Source organism: Anabrus simplex, chromosome 2 (assembly GCF_040414725.1).
Source record: "Anabrus simplex isolate iqAnaSimp1 chromosome 2, ASM4041472v1, whole genome shotgun sequence".
In the NCBI taxonomy this organism is placed as follows: Eukaryota; Metazoa; Arthropoda; class Insecta; order Orthoptera; family Tettigoniidae; genus Anabrus; species Anabrus simplex.
Genome location: NC_090266.1, coordinates 1,173,051,329 through 1,173,069,732, shown reverse-complemented (window position 1 = coordinate 1,173,069,732; position 18,404 = coordinate 1,173,051,329). Strand labels below are relative to the sequence as shown.

The window sequence follows — 18,404 nt, the reverse complement described above, 5'->3', positions numbered from 1 at the left end:
AAAATATCACTTGAAGTTCGGTCCCTTAAAACAGCAATTGCCATTATCACTTTCACTCTCCGGAGCCTATCACTTATGGGATGTACACTATATATCCGTTTTCTGTACTCTGTGGAAATAGACTTGCTGTTTATGCATCAAATCAGTTAACTCGCTATTATAATCTATTTTCGTGATTTGATCTCGCTTCCATGAAATGAACTGTTAAATTATTGTTCCGTGTCCATTTATAATGTTCGCAACAAAATGACTAGCGTTCTGCTATTATTTCACTCATCCCATGGAATAAGACAAGCCAAAACATTAAAGTTCTCAGGGGAAGCATTTTTATTTTTAAACAATGCGAAATCACCAATTCACCAAATGTTGTCAAACCATTCTGCGTTATAAGAAACAGCTTTATAAATAATTGTTTTGGTTGGATTTTTTTAAATTCAAAAACCAAGTATCTGCTTTGGATCGTGAATGAAACTGACTTATCCTGTACTGACCAGGCATTATGTTCTTACCTGAACCAGTAAATACCAAAGCGTGTAAGTCACATTTGTGTATTGTTAGCTAGTTAGATTTAATAGTTTTCTTTAACAGAAGCTGCTATGTAAATTCACTGCCAATAATTCATTTACAAGGTAATAATGCCCACGTCCACAATAATCGCAGAAAATGTGTTACACTTAAGATAAACTTATCTAGTTGAAGCCACTGTTATTTACAATATTCAGAATATTAACAAGATAACGTATTTGGTTCTTACCGGTGTCTGTTTTGTATTCTTGATTAATCTGGAAGTAAAATTAGGCTATTTCTTCAATAATATGACGAAATAAATTATCTTGATTGTGTCAAAGGATAGAGGGCATTGACCTTGGTAGGTCAGTGCAAAAATAAAAATAAAAAATGACTTATCTGGGTCTTCCCCGGGACGAGTGAATTGATGGATGCGATATTTTTATGTCTCTCTGCACATTCTCATTTATGGCTCTGACGGTATGGAAGCTGTAGAGGTATGGGTGGTGCTGAGTAATGACATTCGCAGCACGATGAAAATTACTATTGATAGTGCCAATCATGCTGCAGTGACACTTTGTAGCCTAGCGAGGAAAACAATGGCAGATTACCTCACTCCTCACGTCTCATTATTGCGCCAGCAATGGCTTCTGCGGTATCCTTATAACTGCATAACCTTCAGTGATGCTATTTGAGGATTCAACCAGCCTGTGGGCTGAATAAAGTTAATGACTACTATCGTGGAAAAAAGTATAGACAGCACAGTTTTTTTTTTTGCTATTGGCTTTTACGTCGCACCGACACAGGTAGGTTTTATGGCGACGATGGGATAGGAAAGGGCTAGGAGTGAGAAGGAAGCGGCCGTGGCCTTAATTAAGGTACAGCCCTAGCATTTGCCTGGTGTGATAATGGGAAACCACGACACTCGAGTTTAAACGTTAATAAACAGTTTATCCCTTGTCCCACATAGAAACAAGCTACACCAACATTTAGATTATTTTATTCTAAGTTTAATTAGTAGTAGAAATGTTTATCATACCCAGTTAAAATTTTAACGTAGGTTGAACAAAAAGAAGTGCCGTTTTTTCTATTTTCAACGGAGCCCTCACTTTGAAAATTCATAACTGTAAAAGTATTGATCTGATCATTACCAAACTTTAATAGGTCTTAAACTTATTGTTGATCTGTATACAAAGTTTTTATTCCATCTGATATTTGTAAAAAAGTTTCTTGTAAAGTTTGTGAAACATTTTCTCATTTCTGGGTGATCATAGCCGTAAAAAATTCGGCTTGTTATGAAGCTCATGAGAAGGTCAGGCTAAACTTAAAACTGTTTTTTTCTTGAATGCAGTTGTTGATTTTATATTGATGTATATTGAACTGAGTGGTATTGAGAGGAGAAAGCAGCGTGTCGGCCGAGCGGTGTTGCCCAGTTGGCCAGTTTGCTGCTCTGTATCAGTCATGTAGAACTACTTCGCAATGGATGTGTTGTGGGGTACGGAAGTGGAATAAGGGGATATTGCTAGATGAAGAAAAATGGTATTTCCCCCATCATCCGGAACTTTAAATACAAGATTTTTCAAATGTTGCATGCATCGTACAATTACTACTGATACCGGTACCTTGAAGCAAGGATACGCTTCGAATAAGCGCTATCGCTTAGCCCAGACTGAAGATAAATTTCAGTGGCCTGGCCAGTAATCGAACCCGGGACCCTTGTATCCGAAAACAGAAAAAAAATGGGAGAAAACACGGTTTTCGACCTTTGCCGTATTGAATTTCACGTGCGTGACGAGATATCGCTATGGAGCGAATGCTACTGTGCTCCGCGCGCTCAGCTGACCGGAGTTATTAGCGATAGCGTAATCTGTACCTTCTTACTAAAGTTCACATACAGTAGAAATGAGACATTTTGGAGAAACAATGACTTCTTCCCTACTTCTAAGTAAACTAAGTTTCCAAATAATTCTTCGAAATACACTGATGCATTAATCACTAACGAAACGAAGAGGTCCTTCTCACAAGCTGGAACATACGGCCACATACAAGATATACTACGTAGTTCTGTCGTTGATATATCGAGCGCTAGTCCAATAAAGGTTTTAAACAACTGACGAAAAAACAAACATCCAGTTATCGTGCAGCAGGGAACGCCCAGTATGTTCAACCCGGCAACGTCGCTAGGGATTCCAGGGCCAAGTGGATTGTTCTCGCCGGCCGGTAGGCTGCTTTCTTCTCGCACAACCACCCAATTGAATATGAATCAGTATAAAGTCAACAATTGCATGCAGGCAAAAAGCCGATTTAATTCTAGCCGGACATTCTCATGAGCTTCATAACAAGCCGAGTTGCCGGTGATGAGTGTGTTTCCCAACATTTACAACTTTTTCACAAATATCAGGTGAAATAATGCCTTAAAACCGGAAATAATTTTATAACCAAACCAAACCCCATGGCGCAACAGCCCCGAAGGGTCTTCGCCTACCAAGCGACCGCTGCTCAGCCCGAAGGCCTACAGATTGAGGTGTCGTGTGGTCAGCATGGCGAATCCTCTCGGCCGTTATTCTTAGCTTTCTAGACCTGGACCGCTATCTCACCGTCAGATAGCTACTCAATTGTAATCACGTAGGACCTCGAACCAGCCCTCAGATACAGGTACAAATCCCTGACCTGGCCGGGAATCGAACCCGGGGCCTTCGGGTAAGAGGCAGGCACGCTACCCTACACCGCGGGGCTGGCGAAATAATTTTATCCGTATTAGTTTTCATTAGATGTCGGTCGTGCATGGATATGTATGGTTACTTGTGCTGTGAACAGCCAAAACCTACATTTTAATTCTGTTAATTTACTGTCAGATTACCCTCTGTCCGACTCTTTGGCTGAATGGTCAGCGCACTGCCCTAGGGTTCATAGGATTCCGGATTAGATACCCGGCCGGATCGGTAATTTTAGTCGTTTCTGATTAATTCTTCTGGCTCGGGGAATGGGTGTTTGTGTATGTCCAAACACTTACTATTCATACAACACACCACACTACCACCAACCACTACAGGAATATGCAAAAATTACATCCCTCCTTATAGGGTTGGCGTTAGGAAGGGTGTCCGGTCATGAAACAGGGCCAAGTTCACACGTGCTCGTGAGAAAAGCTTTAGATGAAGTGGAAGAAGACTGTCAAATTATCCTATCATGCTACTCAGTTTAATGTAGTTTTAGGTCTGCGGATTTTCATTGAAATTTTCGGGCAAGTTATTTGTTTTATACACGTTTAAAAATTAGAGGAAAATGTTTTTGATCGTATATTACCAACTAAACCTTTATTCTTTACCATTGAGGTCCAAATAGGGGCGAAAACAGTGATAAGTCCTCCTGGGTTGATTTTTATCACAGTTGGAGAGCTTCAGTATGGTGCATGTCCTCCACTAGCGTTTATCACAGCTTGGCACCTACGTGGCATGCTCCGTATATGTCGACGGAGGTCACGTTGCGGCATCAGGTCCCATTCTTCAATGATAGCCTGTTCGAGGTCTTGGAGCGTCTGTGGTGTAACAGGACGCCCACGAACATTTCTGTGAAGCCTATCCCACACATGGTCGATGGGATTAAGGTCGGGACTCACTGCTGGCCATTCCATCTCTTGAATGTCCAGTTCTCGCAAGACAGCTCTGGTGATGCGCGCTACATGAGCCCTGGCATTGTTGTGCATGAGCACGAATTCAGAGCCAACACCGTATGCAGCAACCAATACATGCTGTAGCAGTATCTGCTCGATGTACCCCGCAGCGGGAAGATTGCCAAGGACGACAAGATCCGTACGGCCATGAATACTGATGCCACCCCACAGCGTCACAGAACTTAGTCCGAATCGGTCGCCTTCCTGGACAACATTTGGCATGTACTGCTCACCACGGCACGGCGTCTCCATACACGTTGATGTCCATCACGCTGTGTCAGGGGAAATCTGGACTCGTCTGTGAACAACACAGGTCTCCATTTGCAAAGTTGCCAGTATACGTAGGTTCGGGCAAACAGAAGGCGAGCTGCGCGGTGTTGCTGCGTTAAACGGGGCACTCGAAAAGGATGTCTGGTTCGTAAGGACACTTCTCTTAACCTGTTCCTTACTGTCCGGTCGGACACCGTGACTCCAGTGACCCTCCTGAGGTCTTGTTGCAATTTTGTGGCAGTTGCTGAACGACGCCGCAACGCACAGGTGGTCAGATATCGGTCATCCTGTGGGGTTGTCATGCGTCCACGACCCTTTCCAACCCCCCTTGTGAATTGGCCTGTCTCATTGTAGCGATTCCACAAGCGTTGAATAACTGACGGGCGACACTGAGATCCACTTCATCACGACGAAAAGTCCATCCTTCCTGGGTCAAAGTGACGACCCTTGCGACTTGAACCTCGTTGTCTTATGGGATGTGCTGGTTAACGTACAACGTGTTCAAATGACCGCAGTAGTCTGTGTACCTCACGACGCCACATGGACGCACCGCTATTCACTTTGTTTTGAGCGGTCAGTTGACATTTTAATGCATGGCTACGCATACAGATGGAGTATAACTTCGATTTGGCATACCCTGAGTAGCTAAGGTCTCAAGGTATGCTGTGTGACCATTGGAGCCCCATCTACCAAATTAACTTTCACATACCAGACGTTACAAAACATGTTCCCGTAATTTGTTTGAACTGTGTAGTGAAAACGGTGAATTATAGAAATACAATACGGAAGTATAAATCTAGTTCGTTTGAAATACTAATTCACGGTGGTTATTTGTGCTAGTGGACTTGTATATTCATCACTTGACAGCAGTATGTAAAACTGAAAAGCCGCAATCTGTTTCCAGTCATGCGATGGGGTCAGGAAAGGAATAAATGAAGCTCCCATCTGCCGGCGAGGATAGGGAGCCTCTCGCACTCCTATGGGGCAATGATTAATGACTGACAGACGAAATGAAATGATATTGGAAAGTGGTGCTGGAATGAGATACGACAGGGAAAACCAGAGTACCCGAAGAAATTCTGTCCCGCCTCCGCTTTGTCCGCTACAGATCTCACATGGAATGTCCGGGATTTGAACCACGGAACCCAGCGATAAGAGGCCGGCGCGCTGATGCTTGAGCCACGGAGGCTCCCTGCAGCTTTCGATTTATTTATTGAGACGTCTTAACACTGAAGGGAAGTAGTCCGATAAATGAAGAAGCTTTGTTTTCAGTATCAGTTCCTATTTTTTTCTAGTGACGAAGTCCTGTTTAGATAAGTATGTTTAAGCGTTTAGGTGGATGAGACTGAAATCCGCCATTACAGCATCAACGTACACATTGGCATTCAAATCCTCGCCTGTAATCCTGAGTAGGATTCAGAAGCCTAAGTTCTGAGATGTGATTCCAGGCCTCAGCTTCTCGTGTTGTCCGTCAAACTTGTGATTTATCGCAGATTATGTTGTCCGGATGTATATTGAGATGCTACATTATTTCTGATTACAGAGTACTTTTCCTATTCAAGCTCAACGAATTACGAAGAAGCATGCTATTGCAGGCTCCTACGTTGACACATGGTTATCCGTAAAAGTAAATATGCAGGAGTGATTGCCGTAGTTTCTCTGCTGCCTTAAACGAAGTAAGCAGCAACAGGAGCTATTACGAGGACAGGATGAATATTTTAGCATTCAGTTTATGAAATCTGCGTATTTTACAGGCGTGAATAAAAGTCTGAAGGTTCATAAACTACTACTTACTTCTCCTGTTTGTCCCAACTATTTGATAGAAACAGACTTTCAGCGTATTAGGTCGTGTTACATACATATAGTACGTGTTTAAGAGATGTTAAGTACAGAATAAAAATGGCCAACCGGACACCAGTAGGATCCGAACCCACAACCTAACAACGTAACACGTCCTAATACGTTGAAAGTCTGTTTCTATTACAATGCGGTCGTGAAAATTCAATATTCATTCACCAACAATTTGACGTTGACGCTATTCCTATGAATTAAGCCAAGTTTAACGAACGGATACCTATCAAGTCGCCAACCCGTTATGAAGGGATGCATTCAGTATTGTATTCTTCTCTGGTGGCTTGTAGCGTGATATGTGATAACTAAATGAAGAAATTACACACGACCGGATTTTGTAACGTTCTTGTCAGTGATTTCAATACTGAGAGTAGAATTACTTGCCACCTCAGGTTCATTTTCAGAGTCAGAAGATCCACCTGCTTCTATGTTATCTTCCACTTCACTGGTTTCGGATCTAATTTATCTGAATCCTGTAAAACTTCATGTACTAGTATTTCAAGATAACTTTCACGAATATGGCCTATGGCTGCCATGGTTCACTCTCTTGTCAAGAGAAAAAGAAGCGTTACAAACAAGAGTACAGCAATCAACTAGGACACCATTGCTGCAACATGCTTGCCAACCTAACACAATTCACAGCATTAGAAACAAAATCACTAAACAGTGAAGTGACTGTTGACAGGTCCTTCGATTTACCAACGGACGGGTGGGGGCTTCGAAAGCCCAAATCAAAATTTGCAGTATTCATTAGTCTTCACACTATAATATTAGAAAACAAGAATGATTTTTATGAACTTCAATTTATTGATGACAGTTATACTGCTTCTCAAAGATGTCATTAAACTAATTCACTTGGCTAATAGGCGAAATAGTACTTACGGTCATCCTAGGCCCCTCCGTTGGTATTGCTGGGATTAAGTTGAACACGAACACAATACGCCCATCCCTTAGGTAGAGAAATTAATCATACGGGTTAAAATCCTCGGTCCGGCTGGGAGTCGAGCTCGGGAGTCCCCTGAGTTGATGGTCCCTACGCTGACCTTTGGGGAGCCACCTACTGGGCGAGTTGGCCGTGCGGTTAGGGGCGCGCAGCTGTGAGCTTGCATCCGAGAGGTAGTGGGTTCAAACCCCACTGTCGGCAACCCTGAAGATGGTTTTCCTTTGTTTCCCATTTTCACACCAGGCTGTACCTTAAGGCCACGACCGCTTCATGCCCACTCCTAGGCCTTTCGTATCCCATCGTCACCATAAGATCTGTGTCGGTGCGACGTAAAGCAAAAAAGATAAAAATGCCATCAGATATCTGCAGGTACGTAAACCATTTTCTTAATCGTTGCACGGTACCGGTCAAGTAGCTGTAAGCTTGCATTAGGGAGATTTTGCGTTCGAACTCCATCGTCATCAACCCTGATTGGTTTCCCATTTTTACACTTAAACAAATACTGGGGTAGTACCTGAATTATGGCCAGGGCCGGGAGCTTTTTTTTATCCCATCGTCGCTGAAAACCTGCATGAGTTATTACAACGTTAAGCATATGGCACCTATTTCGCCCAGAAATATAAAATCGTAGCTATGGACTTAGAAAATTTGTAAACTAATTCCGCTTCATTCAGAACTTTCCAGAGCAAACGACAGATTCCTTACAGTTAAAACCTCGCGTGAATGTTATGATGTACAAATTTAGCCTGAGGAGCAACTTTTTTTCTGTCAGCAACCCCACTGTGTATCCCAGACATTGCACGTGCTCTCTTAGAAGGAATACCAGCACACATATTCCGTTGTATGCCATTCACATCAGTGAACTTGTCTAATTTTGTATTTCATTTGATGCTGTTTTGATGAAGCAGTGTTTTGAAAAATAAAAACTTCTCTCGATCTTATCTGCAAATGCCGCGGACGTAAGGAGGAAAGGCACGTTGACGTAAGTTGTTAATTTTTTTTTATTAGGGTTGGTTATAGTCGCTGTAACTCCAAGGTCTTATCGCGACTGTTACATATGATTACAGAGTAATAGTAATATTGTAATTATAAGGAAAATATAAGTAAGTATAATGTAATTAGATTTTGGAGTGCAAGCTGGTGTCGTTGAGGAAGTTGATGACTTGATGACTCAGTGCTGGAGAAGCCAGTGTCACTTCCATTTCCGTAGGTATGTTGTGGTGTTCGCGCCAATGGTGATACAGTTGACATTCTGAGATGATATGCTTGACATTTGCTTTTACTGCAGGTGGGAGGTTGTTTCTTTTCTAGGAGATAGTTGTGGGTGATCTTGCTGTGTTCTATGCTTAGTCGGGAGATTGAGACTTGTTCATGTCGGGTGAGGTTTTGGAGAGGACATATTCTCGTAGATATCATTTTAATTTTTTGGAGATTGCTAGGGGAAGTTTTAATTCAGTTTATTTTCCATTGCCATTTCCATGATATAATGTGGAGTGGCAATTTAAGGGTCGTTCATTGGAAGACTAGTAGCCTCTTTTGCTGCTCGATCAGCTGATTCGTTGCTGATCTCTGTGAGATGGTATCCACATAAAAATAACATTTTTTCCCTACAATATTGATCTTGTGGTACAGCATTTTAATTTCTTTAACAAGGAGGTGTGTTGTTGATGGATTTTGTATTGACGTTAATGCACTTTCGGAATCAGAATATTTTGAATGAGTTATTGTGGCTTGCTTTCGAAATATGAATCGTGGCCTGTTTAAGAGCATACAGTTCACTTGTAAAAACTGTGAAAAGATTGGATAATCTGTATAGCATACTATAGTTTTTATTTCACCGCACAATTGAATTTTGATCCATCAGTATAAATTGCACTATGTGACGAGTATCTATTGCAAATTTCATGAAATAACTGTTGGGATTTCGCTTCATCAATTTGAGCTTTAAGATTGTTGTTCAGTTCGCAGTTGATTGGAGGCAAATGAGCCTACCATGGAGGAGTATCTAGGGAGTTGTGTGGAAGTAAAATGAGTAAAACTTTTAAAATTTGAAATAATAGGGTATCTAATACTAGTTTATAATTCAAATTTCAAAGCGTCATATATTATTACCAAGCCTTATATAGATTTAAAATTCTACCTTAAAAATCTACTCTTTAACTTATAAAAACCTATTAACTTCTATGCTAATGTTTACTTTAGCCTTACGTATAACCGCGGCGGCTGGCACGATTGTAGCCGGCCACATATCCAGTTAGTTTTCCTATATGTCTCTTTGAAAATAGAGAGATTTTAAGTAGTGGTTACTTGTGCCAGCTTTCTTGAGTTCGTTTGTTAAACTCAGCTGTTTACATCTTGATGATTTCAAGTGGTGGTTCGTTGGCTTCAATCTCTATACTAGCTATGGGGCTGGTGCGATGGGCTCCCAGGGCAATTCGAACAGCTGAGGATTGGATGGTATCAGGGATCTTGACAGTAGATGGTCTAGAACAATGTACTATACTGCCATAATCTAGTTTGGCTCCGATTGTGGCTCTGTATGTGTTCATTAGGACTTGGTAGTCTGCTCCCCAGTTTTTTTCTGAGAGAATTTTCATATTCATTCATTCTTCTTTGACACTCGTCTTTAAGATTTTCAAGGTACGGAGACAAGGTGAGCTTCTTGTCGAATACAAGTCCTAGAATTTTAATAGTTTTAACTGATTTAGTTTTATGGTCTTCCATATATGATTCAGGATTAGGGATGGTGTGTTTATTTTTGGAGAAGAGAATACATTCAGTTTTAGTTTTAGAAAATTTGAACCCTGTGGTTTTAGTCCAGTTTTCAATATTTACAATTGATTCTTGTGATAGGAGTTGAGTCGTCGTAATGTTTTTCCCTGGACAGAAGATTATCAGATCGTCCGCAAAATGGCAACACTTAACTGGTGAATGGATGTTGGAGACTATACCATTAATTGCTACAAGAAACAGTATTACATTGATAACTGATCCTTGCGGGACTCCATTATTAATTACTACTTCCTTTGATAGCATTCCATTTACTCTAACTTGAATTCAGCGCGTTTAGAGAAAATTATAAAACGAAATATAGCATATTTCCAGATATATTATGTGTCATTAATGCTTTAATTACATAATCTTTCCATAACATGTCATATGCCTTATTAATATCTAAACTGACTGCTATTGGGTGTTGATTATTGAGGAACGCTTCCTGTATTTCAGATTCCAGACTTAAGGTGTTTGTTGTGGAGTGTGCTTTGCGGAATCCGTTTTACACATTACTGAAGAAATTTATATGCTCGAGGTACCAACATAATCTTTTGTTGACTATTTTCTCCATGAGTTTACACATCGCATTAGTTAAAGGAATAGGACGATCATTTTCTGCAATTAAGTTGTCTTTCCCTGGTTTTGGTACTGGAACTACAATGGCATTGCGCCATTGATCAGCAAGTCTTAGAACTCCATATTTGGTTGAAAATGGCCAGAAAATAGTTTATTGCATTTAGTGGAAGCTGTTTTATAAATTCATAAGGGACCGTATCTGGGCCAGGACTAGATTTGCCACATTTGTAAAAGTTCAATAATTATTTCCTGTAGTTGGAAAGCATCGTTTATAGTTGGGGTCAGAGATGGCTTTCCTTAGATCAATGGATTCACTGGATTTCTTTGTATGGAGAAATTCGGGATCATAATTCTTGTCACTAGAGATCTCTGTAAATGTGTCAGCTAATTTATCAGCGATGATTTGAGGTTTGTTTATGATGGGTCCATCAACCGAATTTCTGAGGAAAGTAATGTAGAAGTGATTATATTTGCCATTTATTCTTGAAGTTTATTCTACATTTCCTTTTGTGGGATTTGGGAACTTAGCGAGGAGACAAATGATAGCCATGAATTATTTTTGCTGAGTTTTATTTCTCTTCGAGCGATTGCTGTACTTTCTGAAATTGGACTTTATTTTCAGGTGTGAGTTTTCTTTTGTAGAGGTAGAAAGCTCGATTCTTATTCTTAATAGCCTCCTTACATGTGTCGTTCCACCAAGGTACTGTTTTCTTAAAGGAATGTGAGATTACTTTTGGAAAACTCATGCCCGCAGATTTAACGGGAACTTCTGTGAAATTTTAAACAATGGTATTTATGTGATTGGAAGGGAAATCATTTGGAGGTATTAAGTCATTTAAGTGGTTATTGACTGTCTAAATTTCGTCCAATCAGCTTTATTTAAGTTCCATTTAGGGTTGTTAATAAATGAGTTGACAGAAGAATTTTCGTTATTGATTAGTGTCGGGAAGTGGTCACTATTTCCCTGGAGTGTTGAATAAAGATGAATTGAAAAGGGTTGCTATGTCCGACGTCCAGATAGTTAGGTCTATACTACTACAAGTGCCGTGGCCTATGTCTAAGCGAGTTGGAGCAGTAGATTTCGTTAGAATTAAATCAAATTCATCAACTATCTTTTCGATCTCTTTTCCTCTTGCATCAGAACAGTGACTACCCCATAACATGTTATGGCTTTTGAAGTCTCTGGCTTGGATGAATGGTTTAGGTAGTTGGTGGATAAGGTTTCGTAGATCGTCACCTTGAAACAAATTACTGTTCGGAATATAAACATAATTCATACATAGTTAATGTGGTAGATGGACTGAAATTGCTACAGCTTCCAAATTAGTGTTAACAGTAATTTCTTTGACATAGATATTGTTTTTTATACAAGTAGCTACTCCTCCACTTGCCTGAAAGAACATATACCTTTTTGTTTTCGGAGAAGGCACTTAACGGGGGGTGAAAAGAAATGAAAAATAGTTGAATTATTTTTTATGAGGATACTTATATCTTAAAAATTGAAGATGTTACAGACGTGAAAATTGGTATTTGGAATCTCCTTTAAAAATAAAGAAACATGCATTTTTTTCGGAAAATACACTTAGATGCAGGTGGGGTAAGGACTGATCAAAGGGTTGAATTCTTTTTATGGGGGATACTTACGTATATCTCAAACTGAAGATGTTACAGGTGTGGGAATAAGAATTTGGAGTCTCCTTTAAAAAATAAAGAAACATGCATTTATTTTTACGACTTAAGAGAAGACTTTTTCTCACATGTACAGTTCTTTGTCGCATGATCGTCTTAGCCCTAAAAGGTAATACCACAAACATGGTTTACAAATAATTTCTGGGGCAAATGAAACTCAACTTTTTGGGTGAGATTTTATACTTTTAGGAATTTTCAGATAATGTCTTAGTACAATGCCGAGGAACGATTACTTTGATCAAATTACGAAATCTAAGCGAGCGAAGCCGCAGGTAATTGCTAGTATATTCATATGGACATTTTTTCTAGTGTTAATCCCAGGAATCCCAGACAGTTAAGGCGCTGGCTTTCTGAGCCTAAGTTGGTAGGTTCGATCATGGCTCAGTCTGGTGATACTTGAAGGTGTTCATATGTGTCGTAGATTTACCGATACGTGAAAGAATCCTCGCGGGACAAAATTTCAGCACCTCGGTGTCTCCGAAAACCAGAAAAGTAGTTGGTGGGATATACAACCTTTTACATAATTTTAGTACATTGCCGTTATTCATATTTTCTACATACTAGGATAAGGTAGGAAACAAACATAGATAACCTTCATTCTGCTCAAAACAGATTTATTTCCTGATACCATTATTATTCAGTTAAATTCAATTCCTCTGTATATTTAGTCACTTATAATTAATATATTGTACTTTAGTTAGGTCGCAGTAAGACCAATCAGTTTAAGTGACCTTAAATAAAGTATTCTTCATTCTCTGTACTTGATCTTCTAACTAGTATTCACATTTCTTGCACTTATATTTACAGCCTTTTCTGCTCTCACTTCGTCTCTCATCAGATGAAAGTCAAATTAAGTATTCTTTTTTTTCCTACCATTCATCTCACTGCGTGTTTGGTTCAGAACCATACCACAACACAAACAAGGATATGACCTAGTACAACCGACACTGACAGTACACTGGTCTAAAAATGGACAAATAACACTCAGTAAACTATTTTTTGTAATATATGAAGCAATCTGTTTTCATTTTCGACTCATTTAACTTACAAATGTTAGTAGCGGCAGACTGCGGAGCCTAACAGTAAGAAAACTCAGTTAACAGTTAAAATTGTTTAAATTTGAACAATCATTGTCTTTCCAGTAATAGAATTGGACAGTAGTAAAAATACCAGCAATAAAAATGTAAAAAAGCCATTAGTTTAAAAATACAATCGGTTTAAACCAAGGTGGTTTGAGGGAGACGATGGCGACGATGGTTAAACTCAGCTTTCAATGATTTAATAATAAAAGGTGAGGAGGTAAAAGAGGCCATACGCTAATTGCAAATAGGGCATTGTGTATGCACTTAGTTAATGCACAGATGTTTTTTTTTTTTTTTTTTGCTAGTTGTTTTACGTCGCACCGACACAGATAGGTCTTACTGCGACGATGGGACAGGAAAGGGCTAGGAGTGGGAAGGAAGCGGCCGTGGCCTTAATTAAGGTACAGCCCCAGCATTTGCCTGGTGTGAAAATGGGAAACCACGGAAAACCATTTTCAGGGCTGCCGACAGTGGGGTTCGAACCTACTATCTCCCGAATACTTGATACTGGCCGCACTTAAGCGACTGCAGCTATCGAGCTCGGTACCACAGATGTTTGCAGACTGTGTGCTGTAAGGCATAGCAGTCAGTAATGATGTAGACCTATGTATGTATGAAGAAGCAAATACATTGCCTGTTTATTCTAAAATAGAATAATAAGTGAAAGTGAGTAGATATGAAGCATTAGCACCAGAGAATGAAACCGAAATTTCAGTAGCAAAATTGCTGAAAAAGTGCGCAGCGCGTGTATTCATGACAAGCCAGGTAGAATCTATATTTTATCTTGAGCCTGTTGTGATGTATGTAACTGAAATTACAATGTTTGTGTGAAGAGTTTGGATAGATGCCCAAAATTTGGAATAAGGTGCTGGCCTAGCAGAATTTGATTCAGTGTGTGGGGTAACTGCCGATATTGCCGTGGCCTAGAAACTACTTTTATTCCCTGACGGGTATAGAGAAGATTAAGGCGTCTGCTCTTGTTGATTGAGCGTTTTCGGCACATGAAAGTAAGCGTATTGGATAATAATGGTGACTTCGTATGGATAGAACCGCAACCATTCTTTTTTTATTGTATTATGCTCCAGAAGTGTGTTACTGGTTTTCTCAGTTTCTTTTTTACTCTCATATTAGAGACGTTACCGTGACCTTTCTTTGAAGAGTGTGGAGTGTACTAGCGATGTGTGTAATTCGGACCGGAGTTAGCGGAGCGTGAATCAGATCCAGTGTTCCGGCCGACCGGTCGCGTGACCTGCTTGCACACAAAGCTGTACATGAGCTGAAAATAACCACCCTCTGAAGCCATGGATCAAAGAACTGGCTTGCTTGTTCAGTTTCTACCTTGTAGATGAATTCACACAGTGAGCAATTAGCTATTTACAAGTTTTAACTACGCACAAGTAGGATTCAATCCTGTAGGCTACGTGACTTGGAGAACAGAAGTTAAAAGTGAATTCCTTCCACAGCACTTTCCTGTATAATCAGTGGCTCGTATCCCTTCCTGCATAATGAAATTACGTTGTATTGCTACGAATAAAACGCAAACTGTTTTATTGAACTCTTTGTTTAGGATGACCCAATCTGTACACACACACACACACTGAAATAGACTCGACAATGATTAAAAACACTCCACCAATTACTGGCTATGTACAAAAATATCTTGTCTTCACAGCGGGCATTCGGCTGGTTGTCTTTTCCTGGAGCGGGTGATCTGTAATATTGACTTGACAGATTTCATCTATCACTTTCACTTACCTGCACACGCACCTCAGTCGCTTCGCACAGCAGTTCCATGTAATCTGTTTCGAACGCACATCCACTGGCTATTGCAGTGTACAACTGTACATTTGGCTCGACTCCAGACAATACCGGATAATTTTCACCATCAACTCACCGTTCCACACAATGAACTCAGCTCACGACTCGTAACTGACTCCTCAACAACTGGGCACCACACCTCAGGCCGAGCCTGCTTTTATATACCTGCTGATGTCGTTCTAGTATCTTTGGGTATGACCACAGTAAGAGTGTTCTTGTTTCGACTTCCAGAATATTCACAGGGACACCAGACGAAAGGCACAATACAAGCAGAGGTGCCAGCAGGCGGGCCGGTAGCTCCCCAGTCTGATCAGTCTGACTAAACTCATCCCTTCTAGAAAATACCGAACCCTTCCAGAAACTACCGATCGATTCTTCAAGACAGCTGGCAGTCGCATGACCAATTAACATTTTGTTGTCCGACTGATAATGGCCTGGAACTCCCTGGTTGGATCAGTTTACGCTGTACGGGACAGCCACCGCCTCATAGAATTGAGCGGTTTATCAGAACAGCCAAAGCAAGTTCTTAAACTCAGATGTTCAGGGAATAAAATAAACATCTTCAAACATTTACGTGAGTTAGCTGTAAGTTTTCACAGGACATTTTCACGAACAATGTATTTTGCTCTTACTAATATTAATCTGACCCATTTCGAATCGTTCCAGTGAAATTCCCTGGAGTGGTTTGGTTATTTTCAAATTTCTGAACAGTGATATACATCCATCCCAACGCTTATTTTAAAGAAATTTTTTTAGCAGAAAACTACAAAATGACTTTTTTTTTAAAGTAGCTTTATTTGAACTTCTCTGATTAAAATGACATATGCAGTAATTTATTACGAGAATCCGTTTAATCATTTCCTTTTTTAATTATCTGCATTAAAATCAGATGTTCAACATTTTGACATGTCATGCTTCGAAACTATTTTTGGAATAGTCATACTTAAAGACTATTTTTGCAACTACTGCTATAGAATTCCTTAAACTGGCTACACTGTCAAGGCAAATGCCTCCCGGTTCGTGGTGTGTTTTTTGAAGGTACAATTTTACAGTATGCTGTTAGTTATAACAAGTTCCAATTTAAATGTACTTTCAGAAAATTGACATTATTCAAAACATATCACAATTTATCTCTGAAGACGTAAGACCCAGCCTTCTGAAACTTTCACAGCAGTTTAAATAATATTTCCGTATATAAACCTGTAAGCTCATTGTCAATCTGAAGGAAAAAAATGTTCTTCAAATTTTAGCTTCTCATTAGTAAAATTCCATAGTCATGTTATCCCGCCCACTCAATGCGTTGCGCTTCGCGGAAGTCTTCACTGCGTTAAATTTCACTTGCGCCAGGCCGGAATAGTTTTACTTCATAAGTAACGACCGCAACTGGAAGAGCTTCCTGTTTGATAGGCTATACTTTTCAGTGTTATAGCCGGGCTGAGTGGCTCACACAGTTGAGGTGCTGGCCTTCTGACCCTAATTTGGCAGGTTCGATCCTGGCTCAGTCCGGTGTTATTTGAAGGGGCTCACATACGTCAGCCTCGTGTCGGCAGATTTACTGGCACGTGAAAGAAGTCCTCTAAGTCAAAATTCTGGCATGTCGGCGTCTCCGAAACCTGTCACAAGTAGTCAGTAGGACGTAAAAGTTATACCAATTTTATATTTTAAAGGTTCAGTGTAATGTAAATATATTTCTAAAACGATCATATAACTCTCAGAACACTACTTCTCATGGATTAAGATACAAGGAACGTTGCATATGGCTAATTTAATATTTTTGAGATAGTTCTGACACGTCCGCGTAAATAGAAAATTAGCTTAACGTCGTTGGTTCGTCGTTTGCCTCCTGTGATCGAGGTAGGAGGATCGAATCTTGCTACAGTCGTTTGGCATTTAAAACTGTTAAAATCGTAGTGTACTGTACAAGCAGATGCACTAGCTCGTTAAGGGACCCATTTTCAGGGCAAAACTCCGGCTTTCCATAGTCTTTCAAAAGCCGATCGTAATTCAGCGGTCGTTTAAGACATAGTATTATCATTTTTATTAGAATATCGATTCGTTTGTATAGGCACAACAGCAATTTTTGGTTGTAGTCTCTTGGAAATAAAAATAAAATAGCAGTTTTATTAAAGTACAGTCTTCAACAAACATTTCGAATAGCATTGTAAATATATTCCACAACGAATTCTAAGTCGAACCGGACCATATAAAGTAGAAATTGTATTTCCGTTCTTTAACGTTAATAAGCACAGCAGAAGGAGAGCAAGAACTGGCTGAATTTGCGATTACTTATATTTAAGCTGTTCTTCCGAAGTTTTGTTGGGGTGTTCATTTACAAACCTTACTTCATTTCGTCGCCATAAGACCTACCTGTGTCTATGCGACGTAAACCAAATTGTAAAATGAAAAATACGAAAAACCACACACTGATCACGATTTAATTTGGAGTTAATTCTTCATACTCGCCTATATTGTAATTTTCGTCCGCGTACATTTCTTATTTCACCTCTCACCAAACAGGTCTTCAAAAACTGGCAATAATATTGGCTTTCTAGACACTCGAGAACATTTTGAAAACCTTAATTTGAATGGTATCAGTTCTGAGTCCTTTGAATAAAGTTGGTTCACCGAGCAAATGGCTGTGCGATTTGGTCACGCAGCTATCAACTTGCATGCGGGAGATGGTGGGTTCGAGCCCTACTATCGGCAGCCCTGAAGATCGTTTTCCGTGCTTTCCTATTTTCTCACCAGGCTGTACCTTGAGACCACTGTCGCTTGCTTTCTACTCCTAGCGCTTTTCCATTCCATCGTCGCTATAAGACTTATCAGTGTCGGTGCGACGTAAAGCACATTGAAAAAGTAAAGAGGGTTCACATTTAGAGTATAAGAATTCTGAAAGTTCTTCACTCAGTGAAGATATGAGTTCGTATGTATCTGGGATTTTGCTTTCAAAAGCAGTTTACACCTGTTTATGAAGAGACCAGGGAGACATTAAACGTGGTTCAGTAAGAATTTTCTGTAGAACATGCGGCTATCTGGCAGAAAGCTTTACCTTTATTGCTTTGGAAGCGCAGGATGCGTGTTTCGCACCTGCAGCGAGCGACACTAGTTCTAAAAGAACGGCTTGATGCCAAAAGTGTGTAAAAGACTTGTCTGCTTCTTGAGGGGTGAACCCGTCAAAAGGCTTTGTTGCTGCTGAATGCAAAGGGGATGTATGTATGTA

At 40.1% G+C, this 18,404-nt stretch overlaps 1 protein-coding gene across 1 annotated transcript in view; it reads left to right on the top strand.

Moving 5' to 3' along the window:
• rut (rutabaga) overlaps window positions 1–18,404 on the top strand; it is a 1,268,721-nt gene that overhangs the window by 100,373 nt on the left and 1,149,944 nt on the right. The gene's annotated exons all lie outside the window — the stretch shown is intronic.